Source organism: Schistocerca serialis, chromosome 4 (assembly GCF_023864345.2).
Source record: "Schistocerca serialis cubense isolate TAMUIC-IGC-003099 chromosome 4, iqSchSeri2.2, whole genome shotgun sequence".
NCBI lineage: Eukaryota > Metazoa > Arthropoda > Insecta > Orthoptera > Acrididae > Schistocerca > Schistocerca serialis.
This window is the reverse complement of record NC_064641.1, coordinates 789,329,329-789,345,790: the sequence shown is the minus strand read 5'-3', so window position 1 is coordinate 789,345,790 and position 16,462 is coordinate 789,329,329.

The following is a 16,462-nucleotide window of genomic DNA, read 5'->3' as shown; positions in this document are numbered from 1 at the left end:
TTGTAGCATTATTCACTCCATTGCGCAATACAGAATTTCACAGGACAGTTTATTCAGTATGCTGTCTTACGCTAATTATTTTTAGCAAAAATTAATTAAAGTACAGATTCGAATGCTTTAGCGATTCATTATAGCAGATGACGTTTTCGTAATTACATCACTTGCATTATTCAGGAACAAAGCACGGACACAGATGAAAGTCTTGAGAATAGGAAACCAGACCAGTTCAGTTTACAACAACAACAAACTCCACATGTTACAATAGTAATACCTCATTTTGTTTGCTTGACTCTTTCGAACATTCTCTCGGGTTTCTTACTTCTATGTTGCCATGCACTCCAGTCTCTATACATGTAGCGAAAAACTAACAATGAATCCCTTCTGAATACAGAGCTTCACCAAGATATTATTAGCCGGCCGGTGTGGCCAAGCGGTTCTAGGCGCTATAGTCTGGAGCCGCGCGACCGCTACGGTCGCAGGTTCGAATCCTGCCTCGGGCATGGATGTTTGTGATGTCCTAAGGTTAGGTAGGTTTAAGTAGTTCTACGTTCTAGGGGACTAATGACCTCAGAAGTTAAGTCCCATAGTGCTCAGAGCCATTTGAACCATTTTTTGAAGATATTATTTACCATCCTTTTTCAAGTATCTGTTGTAAAAGCTCGTGAAAATTGTTCAGAGTTGTACGAACAGTTATTAATCATTGTAGCTTTACTGAACAAGTAGTCTGTATGGTAAATAGCGATGTAATCAAGCCCAAAGTAGAAACACCGCAGTGCTGGTACTATTGAAGTCGGTACGCCTTTGCCTTCAGATGGTTCAAATGGCTCTGAGCACTATGGGACTTAACATCTGTGGTCATCAGTCCCCTAGAACGTAGAACTACTTAAACCTAAGTAACCTAAGGACATCACACTCATCCCTGCCCGAAGCAGGATTCGAACCTGCGACCGTAGCAGTCGCGCGGTTCCGGACTGCGCGCCTAGAACCGCTAGACCACCGCGGCCCATTTGCCTTCATATGACTATAGAGCTGATTTATCCAGTACTTGCAAGAGGACCTACGATTTCATGCGGCCTCCGACAATGAAGTAACTTGGAATTTTTCACTTGAACAAGTCAGTTCAAGAGTTGAAATAAGTGTGCTATGAGTCGTGAAGTCTGCACTTTACATAAATACACCAACGGAAACAAACTTGCAGCACCAAGAAGAAGTTGTGCGACATAAACGAAAGTTGGTTGGCGCGTTTCTACATCTCAAAGAAGATACGAGGCGTGTTTTTTAAGTAATTACCGTTTTGAAATTAAAAAAAGACGTGCTAATATATCTCAATAATTTTATTTTTACCTGAAAGCCTGTACCTTAATCTACTTATACACATAATTTCTGTCAACATTAAGGCACTTGTCATAACGTTGTACCTGATTTTGAATACCCTCCTCATAGAAGTCTGCCGCCTGACTTGTTAAGCACTGCATCGCCACTGTTTTGACATCGTCTTGACGACGCTGACCGCCCAGGTGTTTCTTCAAGTGCAGGAACAGATGGTAGTCACTGGGTGCAAGATCGGGGCTGTACGGGGGATGATCTAGAGTTTCCCATCGAAAAGATGTGATGATATCTTTGATCTGATTCGCCACATGCGGAAGGGCATTGTCTTGCAGCAAAACGATGCCTTTGCTCAACTTCCATGCTTGTTTCTGGTGTCACGTAGACCAGCCATGTTTAATCGCCCGTAACAATTTGGCTTAAGAAATCATCACCGTCGGTGTGGTACCGCTCAAGGAAAGTAAATGCACTGTTTAAAGGTTTGGTTTTGTGCACATTCGTCAATATTTTCGGTACCCAACGTGCGCACAATTTTCGGTAATTCAAGTGCTCGGTCACAATGCCATACAAAACACTAGGAGAAACATTAGGAAAGTCAACCCGCAAGGAGGAAATCGTAAAGCTTCTGTTTTCTCTCACCTTATTGTCCACTTCCTGCACCAAATTTTCATTGACGACCAAAGGACGCCAACTGCGTTGTTCATCATGCACATTTGTGCGGCCATCTTTAAATGCTCTCACCCACTTTCTTACCATTCCATCACTCATAATGTTTTCTCCGTAAACTGCACAGATCTCATGATGAATATGGATCGCTTTTAGGCCTTTAGCACTAAAAAATCTTATAACAGCCCGTGCTTCACAGTCGGAGGGACTCACGATTATCGGAGGCATCTTGAGCACTCAGTACAAAACGTAAACAAGGAAGAATCACACTGTAATGGCGTCAGTGCGTAGACTAAGGTACAGGCTTTCATGTAAAAATAAAATTATTGAGATATCTTAGGACGTATTTTTTTGATTTCAAAACGGTACTTACTTAAAAAAAAACACGCCTCGTATCTGTTCTAATTTCGCGCGAGTCGTGTAAGAGTGGCGCTAGTAGCACTACTATGAGGAAGCAAATCAGGTTTACTTTACATGCACGCTATGACGGTCGTGTACGTTAGATACCTTTGAGATCGGACGTAGTGAGCTGATGTTACTCAAGAATGCCTTTAAGGCGACAAAGATGTCATTATCAACAGCTCCATGAGTTCGAAAAAGATCGTGTAATAAGGTTACGGGTATCTGAATATTGCTTCTGCGATATTGCAGAAAGTCTTGGCAGAAATGTAACCACTGTACGTCATTGCTGGCAGCTGTGGTCATGCGAATGTACGGTCGCAAGAAGACCGGGTTCCGGACGGCCACGTGGCACTACCGAGAGGAAAGACCAACGTGTTTGGCGTACGGCTCTGGTGCATCGTACTGCATCTGCAGCAGCAATTTGAGCAGCAATTGACATCACGGTGATGTCAAAAGCTGTTGCGGTTGCTTCAAGGATTAGACCTGTTGTGCTTCCAACCATGAACAGAATTCCTGGGGGTGTTTTCCAATAGGATAACGTTCGCCTACATACCACCGTTGCAACCCAATGTGTTCTACTAAATATCGACATGTGTCTCGGCCTGCTCGATCACCAGATCTGTCTCCAATGGAGCACATATGGGACATCATCGAACGACAACCCCAGCGTCATCTACAAACAGCATTAACTGTGTCTGTATCGACCGACCAAGTGCAACCAGCAAGAATCTCCATCCCACAAACCTACATCCGACACTTGTACAATAGATTCCACGAACGTTTGCATGCTTGCATTCAACATTCTGACTGCTACGCCGGTTATTAATATACCTGCATTTCACATTTGCAATGCCTTATCTCGCTCTTACATTAAGGTGATCTTGCAACGTTGGTTATTTAAATATGTTACCGAGACAAATGAATTTCCGAAATTTCATTATTTTTTGGTGTTGCGATGCTGTTTCTATCAGTGTACATCTACTCAACCTGTGCTGACATAATGGGTAACAATGGTAATCATAATGTGGCACCATGTAGTATACTTATGTACATTTGACCCCCACAATACCGAAATGGGAGGGGGAGTACTGCCCACGTTTCTAGAATATTGCAGTATAGTCAGGTGCGTTGTATTTTTAAACTATGAAACATATAGTTATTGTTTTTAATGAAGTCATCTACCAGATTCGACATATGTTTTAAAATTCTCAGTTAAACTTAAAATGAAAAATTTAATTTTTAATATTAGATGTAATTTTTCACAACGAATCTCATATTCCATACTTTCAGGTTCAGTAGCTACTTAAATACCAATATCTTCCTAAAAAGTGTATTATGAGTAAAAGTTAGAAACATTTGACAAAATTCGCATTTTTTAAAAAAAATTTGTGGTGGTCATGGAGTATACATCCTCCGTAGTACAAAAAGTCATTGAAAGTGCATTGGTATAAGAGTTTTCTAAAAGATATTCTCATATTCTGGAAATTACTTACACACATTACCTCTTTAAAACGAATGTTCTTAATGTAAGTGCCGCGTGGGATTCGCCGAGCGGTCTAAGGAGCTGCAGTCATGGACTGTGCGGCTAGTCCCGGCGGAGGTTCGAGTCCTCCCTCGGGCATGGGTGTGTGTGTGTTTGTCCTTAGGATAATTTAGGTTAAGTAGTGTGTAAGCTTAGGGACTGATAACCTTAGCAGCTACGTCTCATAAGATTTCACACACATTTGAACTTTTTTTTTAAAATATAAGTCAACAACAATTAATGATTTCTGTTTTTCTCCGGGCATAAAGTACCCTCCCTCTTGGTGTTGCATGTCATTGAAAATGTGTTGGTATTGCAAGGACTGACAGGACTAGAAGTAAGCTAAATTCAAAACAGTGATGTAGACTGATCATGTACCTGAAGATAATGATTTGTGACTGACTGTGGTTTGTTTTCTTTTTTCCTCTCTCTCTCTCTCTCTCTCTTTCATGGCCATTTTCACTGACCAATTCCTGCTAATCCTCTAACAGGGCTACCTACTAGCACATTCATAATTTTCTTTCCAGTGAATGTTCGGAAATACTGGCATCAATAGAATATTATATGTCCTTGAGATCAGCTAGCATTCCGAGACAAGTGGATTTTGGTGGATTAGGCAAATGCCCATCATTCCCTCCCTGAATATAGCCCCCATCCCCAGCTGCTGCCTACTGACCACGACGTTCACAATGGCGGATATGAAGAGCATAAAGGCGTGGTCAGAAAATGATATTTACAATGCAGAAAAAATTTGCAACCTCAAAGAATAATTTGTGTAGAGTAATGAAATTTAGAGAGTACATTTGTCTAAGTAACATGTTTAGCTGATTAACATTTCAAGATCACAGGTTAACATAAGCGCGAGATGAGCCAATGCAGATGCGAAATGCTGGTAAGTTAATAAATTGTGTAACCCGCCAGAAGCCGGCCGCGGTGGCCGTGTGGTTCTGGCGCTGCAGTCTGGAACCGTGGGACTGCTACGATCGCAGGTTCGAATCCCGCCTCGGGCATGTGTGTGTGTGATGTCTTTAGGTTAGTTAGGTTTAAGTAGTTCTAAGTTCTAGGGGACTTATGACCTAAGATGTTGAGTCCCATAGTGCTCAGAGCCATTTGAACCAACCCGCCAGAATGCCCAATGCAAGTATGCGAACGTTCATGGATTGTATTGTTCAAGTGTCGGATGTCATTTTTTGCCTGTTGCACTTGGTCGGTCAATGCATGCATGGTCAATGCTGTTTGTGGATGGCGCTGCAGTTGTCCTAACATGTTGTCCCATAGGTGCCAGATTGGAGAGTCATGGTGATCGAGCAAGCCAAGCCACCATGTCGGTACTCAGTAGAACATGTTGAGTTGCAACAGCAGCATTTGGGAGAGTGTTATAATGTTGGAAAATACCCTCGGGAATGCTGTTCATGAATGGCAGCATAAAAGGTGGAATTACCAGACTGACGCACAAATTTGCAGTCATGGTGCGTGGGATAACTACGGGTATGCTCCAGCTGTCATACGAAATCGCATCCCAGACCACAACTCCAGGCGCTTGTCCAGTGTGTCTAGCAGGCATGCAGTTTGGTTGCAGATCCTAAACTCGCCCCCTTCTGAGCAACACAGAGCCATCACTGGCACCGAGGCAGAACCAGCTTTCATCAGAAAACACAACGAACCTCCATCCTGCCAACAAACGAGCTCTCGTTTGACACCGCTGAAGTCGCTAATGGCTTGGGATTGGGGTTAGTGGCATACACGCTACAGGAAGTCTGGCTCAGACCTGTCCTTGAAGTAACCGATTTGCAACATTTCGTTGTGTCACTGTGGTGCCAACCGCTGCTGAAATTGTGCTGCAGCCGCACTAAAATGCGACAGAGGTGTATGCCTCGGTAGTGCCACATCGCCGTTTGGAGCCCAGTCTGCTTGCGAGCGTACATTCCAGTTACCACCGCTGCCAGCAATAATGTACAGTGGCCATAGTTCTCTCAAATCTTTCTACAATATCGTAGAAACAACATCCAGATTCTCGTAGCCCTATTACACGACATCGTTCAAGTTCAGTGGGGTGCCGATTGCCTATCTATATTTAAATTCCACCGGAGCACCACTGTGTTTTGCCCGTCTGAATTCTAATATGGCTGAATGATATTTAGAAGAATAGCTTTTGTATTTTATCTAAATTTTGTATCCATGTATGGCTGTTTGTCTGTAAGTATTACGCTCTAAATTCTCGGGTTAGTGTTGAGACTGGTCGCTTCTCTGAAGCATCTGGATAATGGGTTCCTAACTGTTGAATTAGCTGGTGGGTCGAGGTAGTGCCTTTTCATAGAGTTTTTCTGTTTTTCTTTTAATGTAGGTGTAGATGGATGGTTCTTCTAAGAGGCCCTTAATGTGTGTGTTTGGTGCGTAGCGGTCTGCATCAGCGATGACGCGGAGGATTCCGTTTTGGAGTCTCTGATTTTTTTGTAGATGTCGGTCTGCTGCCATAGATCAAACTTCCGATCCATATAAAATACTTGGGAGGATAACTGACATGTATAGTCTTAGTTTCGTTTCTATGCTAAGTCCTCCACCTTTTAAGAGTGGGTACAGTTGGATAAAAGCAGCGTAACATCTACCTCTGGATCTGTCTATCTGCTTTGCGAAGGTTAAGCGTTTGTCTAGTACAAGGGCGAGATATGTAGCTGAGTGGCTCCACTCCATTTCCTTGTCAGCTACAGAAATCCGTATATTTGGTGGAGGGGGCGGCGGGGAGGGGGGGGATTAACTTCCTCGAAAACATAACTGCTACGAACTTTTCAGAATTGATCTTTCTTTTCCAAATGTTACACCACTTCACGATTTCGTCCAAGTGCTCTTGTTGCTGTCTTGCTTTGAAATTGAGGTTACTGCTACTCCTGTAAACCGCCGTGTCATCGGCATACAGCGCTATCTCACCACCTGCCAACTTTGGCGCGTCGTTGGTGTATAGCGAGTATACTATGGGGCCAAGAACTGAGCCCTGCGGAACTCCTATCACAGCTTGGGGTGCTGCTAATGGCGTCTTTTTCGTCTTAAAGGCATTCTTAACTGTCAAGTTACCACGTCCAAGTTTAGAAATAACTAACCCTCACGACCGTTACAGCGTGTGTTTAAAGCAAACCATACTTGCATTCCCACAGTGGCGCTACAAGCGAGTCTCTTACGTGACTCACCATTGGAATTCGCAACTGCGAGTAATGATTACCGTCAGCTGTAGAATGTAATGACGACAAGGAAAATTTGTGCCGTACCGGGACACGAACTCGGATTTGGTGGACGTGTGGTTGACGACATATGGAAGTTTCAGTCAGGCCGTGAGTCGTGCACGGATAGCCAAATTGCTGCCGGCAGGGTAGCTTAGCGTGTTCGGTCAGAGGGTTAGCTACCATCTGTAATAATACCCTACTGGCCATTAAAATTGCTACACCACGAAGATGACGTGCTACAGACGCGAAATTTAACCGACAGGAAGAAGATGCTGTGATATGCAAATGATTAGCTTTCCATAGCATTCACACAAGGTTGGCGCTGGTGGCGACACCTACAACGTGCTGACATGAGGAAAGTTTCCAACCGATTTCACAAACATCAGTTGACCGGCGTTGCCTGGTGAAGCGTTGTTGTAATGCCTCATGTAAGGAGGAGAAATGCGTACCATCACGTTTCCGACTTTGAAAAACGATTGTAGCCTATCGCGATTGCGGTTTATCGTATCGCGACGTTGCTGCTCGCGTTGGTCAAGATCCAGTGATGTTAGCAGAATATGGAATAGGTGGGTTCAGGCATCTTATCCGCATGGCTGTAACGGACCGTGCAGCCACGTCTCGATCCCTGAGTCAACAGATGGGGACGTTTGCAAGACAACAACCATCTGCACGAACAGTTTGACGGCGTTTGCAGCAGCATGGAATATCAGCTCGTAGACCATGGCTGCGGTTACCCTTGACGCTGCATCACAGACAGGAGCGCCTGCGATGGTGTACTCAACGACGAACCTGGGTGCACGAATGGCAAAAGTCATTTTTTCGCATGAATCCAGGTTCTGTTTACAGCATCATGATGGTCGCATCCGTGTTTGGCGACATCGCGGTGAACGCACATTGGAAGCGTGTATTCGTCATCGCCATACTGTCGTAGCACCCTGCGTGATGGTATGGGCTGCCATTGGTTACACGTCTCGGTAACCTCTTGTTCGCATTGACGGCACTTTGAACAGTGGACGTTACATTTCAGATTTGTTACGACCCGTGGCTCTACCCTTCATTCGATCCCTGCGAAACCCCACATTTCAGCAGGATAATGCACGAACGCATGTTGTAGGCCCTGTACGGGCCGTTCTGGATACAGAAAATGTTCGACTGCTGCCCTGGCCAGCACATCTCTGACCAATTGAAAACGTCTGGACAATGGTGGCCGAGCAACTGGCTCGTCACAATACGCCAGTCACTACTGTTGGGGTATCGTGTAGAAGCTGCATGGGGAGCTGTACCTGTACACGCCATCCAAACTCTGTTTGACTCTTTGCCCAGGGTATCAAGACCGTTATTACAGCCAGGGGTGGTTGTTCTGGGTACTGATTTCTCAGGATCTATGCACGCAAATTGCGTGAAAATGTAACCACATGTTAGTTCTGGTATAATATATTTGTCCAATGAACACCTGTTTATCATCTGCATTTTTCCTTGGTGTAGCAATTTTGATGGCCAGTAGTGTAAAAAAAAACTGAGTGAATGGATCAGCGAAGAACGTCAACAGGTGTCATTGGACGTCCGCCCCGAACAAATTCAACGAACGAACAATATAGAACAAAATGAGATGAACAAACAAACAAGAAATGGTAAGGCGACCGCTAACGATAAGCGGGAAATGCGGTTTCGAGTCCCGGCTCAGCACAAATTTTCACTGTCGTCATTCCATCCTACAGCTGATGGTAGTCATTATTCCCAATTGCAAGTTCATGTGAGGTGTTTAGTAACGGCTGTGGTCGCCGCAGTGCATCGTCATCAGAATAACACCGCCACTGCAATATCCTCTTCGTGACTGGTGATAAGTTTAATAGAAATTATCTTTTAGATTTAGAAACACACCTACCAACTTTCGTTTATGTTGCACAACTCCTTGTCGGTGTTTCAGTTTCTTTTCCCGTCAGTGTATTTTTGAAATTGAGGGAAACTCGCCACAACGAAAGCAAGTCCCACTTTCTGACATCTGCTTTAATGTTAAGAAGGTGTACGTGGACGATGTTGAAAGGACCCCTTACGTCTGCCGCAGTGCTACCTTAAGACCGTGCACGTCTCCAGCAAGCGTCGACCGGCTGTTGACTTTTGTACTCGCGACATGTGTCGCTGAATGCCGTGCCTCCCCCGCCGTCTCCTGAGGGAACCGCAGACAGCATGCAGTAATTAAAAGCGGAGAGCTAGCCCACTTCCTCTCATTCATGCGTCCTCATTTGGGCCCCGTCGAGCGTGTCCGTCATGACCACATCCCGTCTCCTTTTCATAAACGGACGCCACTCTTTGTCCCTGCAGATGGCTGCCATCTGAAATCACTGGAACAGAGTGCGACACGCGGTAGGGAAAAAGTTAATAAGGAAGCGCAGGAGGAGGTGAGTAGGGGGTGGGGAGGGAGTATGGGGGGGGAGGGGGAGGAAGAGCACCCAGCATAAAATAACCAAGTCGAGGGTGACCGTGATGAGCGGAATTTTTGCTTATTAAGAATGTCGTACAATGCAATTATATCTGTTCGCCTATGTAATCACATATAATAACCGCCTGAGACATTAACAGTCCTGTGTCGCAGCGTGGAGCGGATAATCGCGTGTAATTATGAGCGGTTCCTTAGATTTGTCAACTCATGTTCTCGAAATTAACGAGCACTTTTTTTCCCGTTTTTTTGTAGCAGGCCGCGGAACTTCGAAGAAAATGCGTGTAATTATTGCTCGAGCACAATGTCACGACTTCTCGTTTGGCGATGGTAGAATCCTTTCGTTTCTTTTGTGCGCCGCGTCCGTTTCTCAACAGACTGAGGGAGAGATCAAAGTTACCAAGTCCTCCGTAATTACCGTTCGCGGAAATAGCAGCTATTCGTCTCACTGGTCTTCTGCTGGCGTCAGCAAAAGGATCGCCCTCGATCAGGAGGCTCTTTTTTTATATACAGATAACACGATAAGAGCTATCGCCCCGGCGTCGTGAGTCGTTTTCCAGATTCTTAGTAATTGTCTAATAATGACCGGATCTGGGAAAGGAGGCGATGGAACTAAGTCGTTTTAAATGACGTTAACACAAACTGTAATCATCAAAGAAACATAGAATTATAGCACACTGGATAGAAAAGGAACTGCGTATTAGCACAGAACACAGATGGACTACATCTACGGACCCCGAACTTCGGCTTTGACTCATTAAGTACTGAGGATGTATCGTGTGACGTCATACGTGCACAAACAGAGTTGGAAAGGAACACTAACAATATTTATTTCATTTCTATAGTTTTTTCTCGAGTGTAGGTTATGGTGACATACTGATCTGTCCAGTAGCTCGAGATCCAGCTTAGACTGGTTGTGAGTTGGCGAAGCTAACAAACGCGAGAACGAAATCTTAGTAGTAGTGACATTCTGATGTGTAGTGTAGCCCGGGGTCTAAGTTAGGTTGAATGTTTGATTGCGAGTTGTTGTGGCACCTGCTTTTACGCAGATTGAATTTCATAGAGTGGTTTATGTCTGCCCTTCTGATGACGTCATGATTTACAGCAGCCGGCCGGAGTGGACGAGCGGTTCTATGCGCTACAGTCTGGAACCGCGCGACCGCTACGGTCGCAGATTCGAATCCTGCCTCGGGCATGGATGTGTGTGATGTCCTTAGGTTAGTTAGGTTTAAGTAGTTCTAAGTTCTAGGGGACTGATGACCTCAGCAGTTAAGTCCCATAGCGCTCGGAGCCATTTGAACCATATTTGATTTACAGCAGACAGATGATATCAGCAGGTTCAGTATTGTCTGAACAGATTTGGGCGGACATCAAATTAGTGGAAGTCGTCAGTTACTTTATATTTTAAAATTTTGAAAAAATATGATTTTTAATTAATTCTTCTACCACATTCCATAAATGTTTTAAATCAGGTTACCTTCCATTTAGAAGGCTGTTGCACGCAGCGACTGTTTAAAATTTTTCAGTTTAACTTAACCCAAACAATTTATGTCTTGATAGTAGATGTCACTTTTCTCAGTGAATACCATTCCATATCTTAAAGTTCAGGACCTTACTTACTACTCGTCGATTTTCTTTTAAAGTATGTCCTGTCTTTGCCGGCCGGTGTGGCCGTGCGGTTCTAGGCGCTTCAGTCTGGAGCCGCGTGACCGCTATGGTCGCAGGTTCGAATTCTGCCTCGGGCATGGATGTGTGTGATGCCCTTAGGTTAGTTAGGTTTAAGTAGTTCTAAGTTCTAGGGTATTGATGACCACAGATGTTAAGTCCCATAGTGCTCAGAGCCATTTGAACCATTTTTTTGTCATCTCTTTTTTTTACGTGGGTGTGAAGTACCTCAGATCCTGGACGCTACTTACACATCAGTATCTCTTTAAAGAGTATTTTGTTAACATAAGTCAACAAAAATTACTGAATTTTATTTTTTTACGTTTTTTTATAGTATGCAATAAATAAGTCCCCCCTCCCTCTCTCTCCTCTCCCCTTGGTAATGCGCTTTATGGAGAATGCGTTAGTATTGCTGGGGTTAAATAAATCCCGGGCCACATTTCTCCCGTCATGAAGCTGCGTTCATAGCGAAAAATATTTGTGCAGTTCGTCAGCTTTGCACAAGTTCACATGAATTACGGCATTTACAATGCCATTTTATAGATTCAACTACATACTCTATTCGAAAAGGGCCATCCCGTGCATTTCAGTGTGCTGGATTCGGAAACACCAGTTTCGCAATTGCAACTACAATGATCGGACAGGTCATCGCAAATAACCGTAGCAGCGATCTCCTGCATCTCTACGAAGCTGCACACAAAATACCGCAATGTTTCAGCTGTCTGCACACGCACACTATATCCTATTGCTACTGCAACTCTATGATTATTTGATTTGTCCGTGATCAACACGCCCATCAGTTGCAGGAATATAGAAATGTGTACCACGAGGTTTCTTTTCATAAATGTTTTATTATAACAAGTCTGTTTTGCAGTAACGAATCTTCAGATGTTCATAATAAAATGTACTTGTGTATAAAGTCCAATCAAATTTACTTGCATTAAGTAGCGAAACAAAATAATTCTGCAGCTGCAGGCTAGGCAAAGAATGGACTGAGATGGGGATAAAATCAGTACACGAGATAAACGATAGATGATATTGTTCACTAGCCGACTTGGGGCTTTACTACCGTCGTAGAAATACAGCACAAAATCAGTTAAAACGAGAAAACACGCGTGGTGAATTTTAATCTGGAGACGGATAGCGTCGACAGCAGTCTCGTGTTTCTTCGCGATACTGTGGCATCAGGAATTGAATGACCCAATAAAAGCATTACGTAAATCATCTAGGGGCAAAGACTTGTTTGGTGGAACGAAACAGTCCATTGCTCAAGATCTGTCATCGCTTTGCTCTATAGGAATGAAGAAAAGACATCAGGTGACATAAAAAATGTTAATTACGTTTGTCCTGGTGACATTAAAAAACGTTGTATTATGAAAAACGCTTTTTCTCCCTGTCTCTCTCGATTTTATTCTCAGATTACTTGTAAATATTCATCTGCAGCGCATTATATCCGTGCTAATAATTTTGATGTCATTAAATGCGAAAACATGAGACCAGTGCGACCACGTTGCTGACCCAACAGGAACTGTGTTTAGAAATGACAAGGATCAGTCATCAAGCTTCTACAACACACAGAATGTACCCTATACGCGACTCTTCGACAATACTTCCCGATTAATCATAATTCGCATATTTTCACTTCGTGGACTACCTTGTGCAGGACATAACAGCGAGAACGCCCCATTCCGTTACACGTATGACTGCAACGCGACCCTCTAACACGTAAAACGCCACATGGTTCTCATTGCACGACTGACCTGTGTCCATCGCTGTAGTGCTCAGGGAAGTTCGTAAACGTATGTTGCGAAGCTTAACACCAATGTTTCCCTGTTTGTTCACGCTCGCGTCACGTATAGTAATTCCTTTGGCCTGCTTTGAGAACCTTGATAAACTAATTTACATTAATTACATTTATCAACAAAGAAAATTACAGTGATGTCACATAAAAGGATTAGATGCACCACTTACGGGGATGTATTAAAGTATGTATTTTGTAACTGAATTTATTTTCTCAAAATCTATCTACTTCATAGTTCAACAGACTGGAGTTTCACTTTTGAGAACTTACAACCTGTATTATAAAATGACTATCCACGTTCATAGTTCAGGGTTCACTGTGCACAGTTCTATTTGCAGTTTGCCTTTCTAATGGCTTCCAGGTACAAACAATTTACTATCAATAATTCGCGTGGTTATTGTCCGAATTTAAAGTTTACAGTACAGCCATAATCTACTCATCGGAAGGTGTAATCTTATGTTTAAAGTTTAAAACAAAACAAAAAAAGTATTACTGGTCGAAAGTGTGAATATGTCTTGTGATAGCATAACTACTCGCACACAAATAGCCACATTACATTCTTCAAGTGTTTAAGAATGAGAGCACGGAGCAACTTGCAACGAACGTAATGCATAATTTCAAATCCTCACGAAACTTTTTCTCGCTAATACCCGTCACAAAATGTTATAGTTTATCGCTTGCTACATTTTCGCTGTCCATGCATTAAAAATGCCGCATCAGGCGTGACGTTTTAATTTGTTGTTCATTTATCATTAACTCTATTTGTAGTACATATTTCACACAGTATCCACATGTATCACGGAATGTAGGTGCCAAATCCTATCACTGTAAAACACATACTTCAGAAGATATGACGTCATACATCTGAGCTGAGTGAAAAAGTAGGTTTTGCTTAAAATTACCAGTATTATACTCAACCAGTGGTTGATAATGAGAGTACGATACGTTGAAAGACAGTGTCATCAGTCATTAATGTAAACTTAAGAACTATTTATTGAATACTGTAACTATCAAAATAATATTTATACATAATTCATATGTGATAATATACGGAACACTCTATGCTTCTTATTTGGAATATTTTTATACTTATTTATTTTGCTTTTATGTACTTACTGTCTGTTGCACAGTCTTGAGATACTTCATTCCAAGCTTGACGCACCACGTCTTTGTTATGGTAGTGTTTGTTCTTTTGACCTCTCATTACAGGGCGTTTCCGTACATTATTGCGTCCATCGCAGGAAATTGCCCATTACAACGATCGCACGAAACAGAAGTTAGCTGGCGATTACATCGGCGTCAGCACACCGCACCGCTCGGCATCTCTCCGTTCAGTCTGCAGTCTAAACGGGCGCCGAGCTGTCCCATTGTTAAACCAAACCGTCCGTTGCCATGCGATTTCAGCGCGTCATCGCACGGTCCGGCTCGGCGTCACATCGCACCGCGGGCCGTGTAAATTCAGCGAAAGGCTGGATCGGACAGCAGGGTGGGTGCTGCCGTACCTGGTAGATGGCTGCGAGCGTTCTGGAGCAAGAAATCAACTAATAAGGTGACGAGAAATTATTCTTCCTTTTCTGCCTAATGAGATATGACCAAATTTCGCCATTCCATGAATGATGTTTCTGGAAATTGATGTAAATGTCGGCGTCCTATTGTGTACTAAGTGAATCAGTGAAACGGAATGCTGTTTTTTAAAAAGCAACTTCTGCAGACGTAAAGTTCGTTGATTTGAAAACATTTATTTAATTTGCATTGATTGTTTTAGTATAGGATGCTTACAATCGTCACGTATTATTGCTGTATTGATATGCTGGGTGATTCAGCTGTCCATATCGCTGTCGTTCTGTGCAACCCGCAATGTTATACGTATTCTTCATGAAACACGCGAGAGATCTTCATATTCTCTCGCTCACTGCGCGTAAACTATTAGTCCTACAGAAATAATGAACAGGGCCTTTATGTACGAAATTTAATGCACTTAAATTTTGTACTGGGATAAGTTTTCGATAGAGGCAGTTGTTTTCGATTTATATGACAAACACGTACAAAAGTGACCTTCAAACGCATCCACAGTCCCATACGCAGCCCCTACCGGTCAGGATTTCCAGTACGTTGTTCATGGCTCTTCTGCCTACCATTCTACAACTATTTGTGACTGCACGGAATATTTACCACATTCGACTCTTTTTTGCTTTAATTGACTGACCTTAATACAGACGGTAACACTGACGTTTCTCTAAATTTCATCTAACAATTTCCGACTTTAAAGAGTATAAAATAAGCAATTACAGAAGCGCAAGTTTAAATTAATAATGTTAACGAAGTATCCGACCATGCTGGTAGCGCAACAGTCCAATCAATACAGGCCAAACCCGGTCGAATATCGGGAATAATTCGTGTAGTCGTGTAGTCGGAAATTTTGTGCAGCGGCAGGAGGGAGTGTACTGAACATATTGGAACTCCTGGCTGGTGAGTGACGAGTGCAGGGTACAGGTGCGTTTGAAGGTGACCTCTGCGCGTTTTTTTGAATAACTCGAAAACCTTGGTCTCCAGCGAAAGCTGGTGCTAGTACAAAATTTAATCACGTTAAATTTCATACAAAAAGCTCCTGCTCATTTTTCCTGTACGACTAATAGTTTGCGCATAGTGTTCGCGAGGATATGAAGTCTATATACATCATTGCAGGTAGCATAAACTATAAACCGACAGCGGTAGCGACAAGTTCACACTGTTTATTTTTTGTTGTTAGTGCATGCGCTAATGTTCTTATGTACTGATTGTCTGGGTTGAAAGGATATTAAATTTCATATTTTACGACGCGATGAGACTGATCATTGCCGATAATTGTCAATATATGTATCATAAGTAGGACTACTGCATCTGCTCCCAGGTGGGAAGGATTTTTCATTCCAGTTAGGATTTGTAGTCAATGTAAAATAAAGGTGTAGTTGTAACGGTTGTAGTAATGCCACGAGGCGATGAAACTTAAATGGGCTGCGAAGTCCCTCTTTAACCAATTATGCATATACTGCTCGAAAACGTCGAGTGAAATCACTCTTTGTTGTGTCTATTCTGATCTAAGAAACCAAGTTTCAGGCCTGAACTGTCAACAAATAAATGATTTTAATCAGACTACATATCGCACATGTCACGTGACCTGTCTGTGACACAAATTCCGCGGTCACTGTAGTATTGGCAGTTTCTTTTTACAAAAATGTGTTACGTTGTCACGTAGTTAAAAGTTGATCATGTTGAGGAATTTTCATTAGTGTTGAAAAAAGTCTAATTTTACCTTCCCTCCTTTCGCCACATGTCACAATCACACGAGAATCACACATTGATAAATCTCTCCCTTGGGGCAACTAGATTATTTATGTTATTTCTTCATTCATTTACTTACCCTCGCACGATTAAGACCATCGAACCCT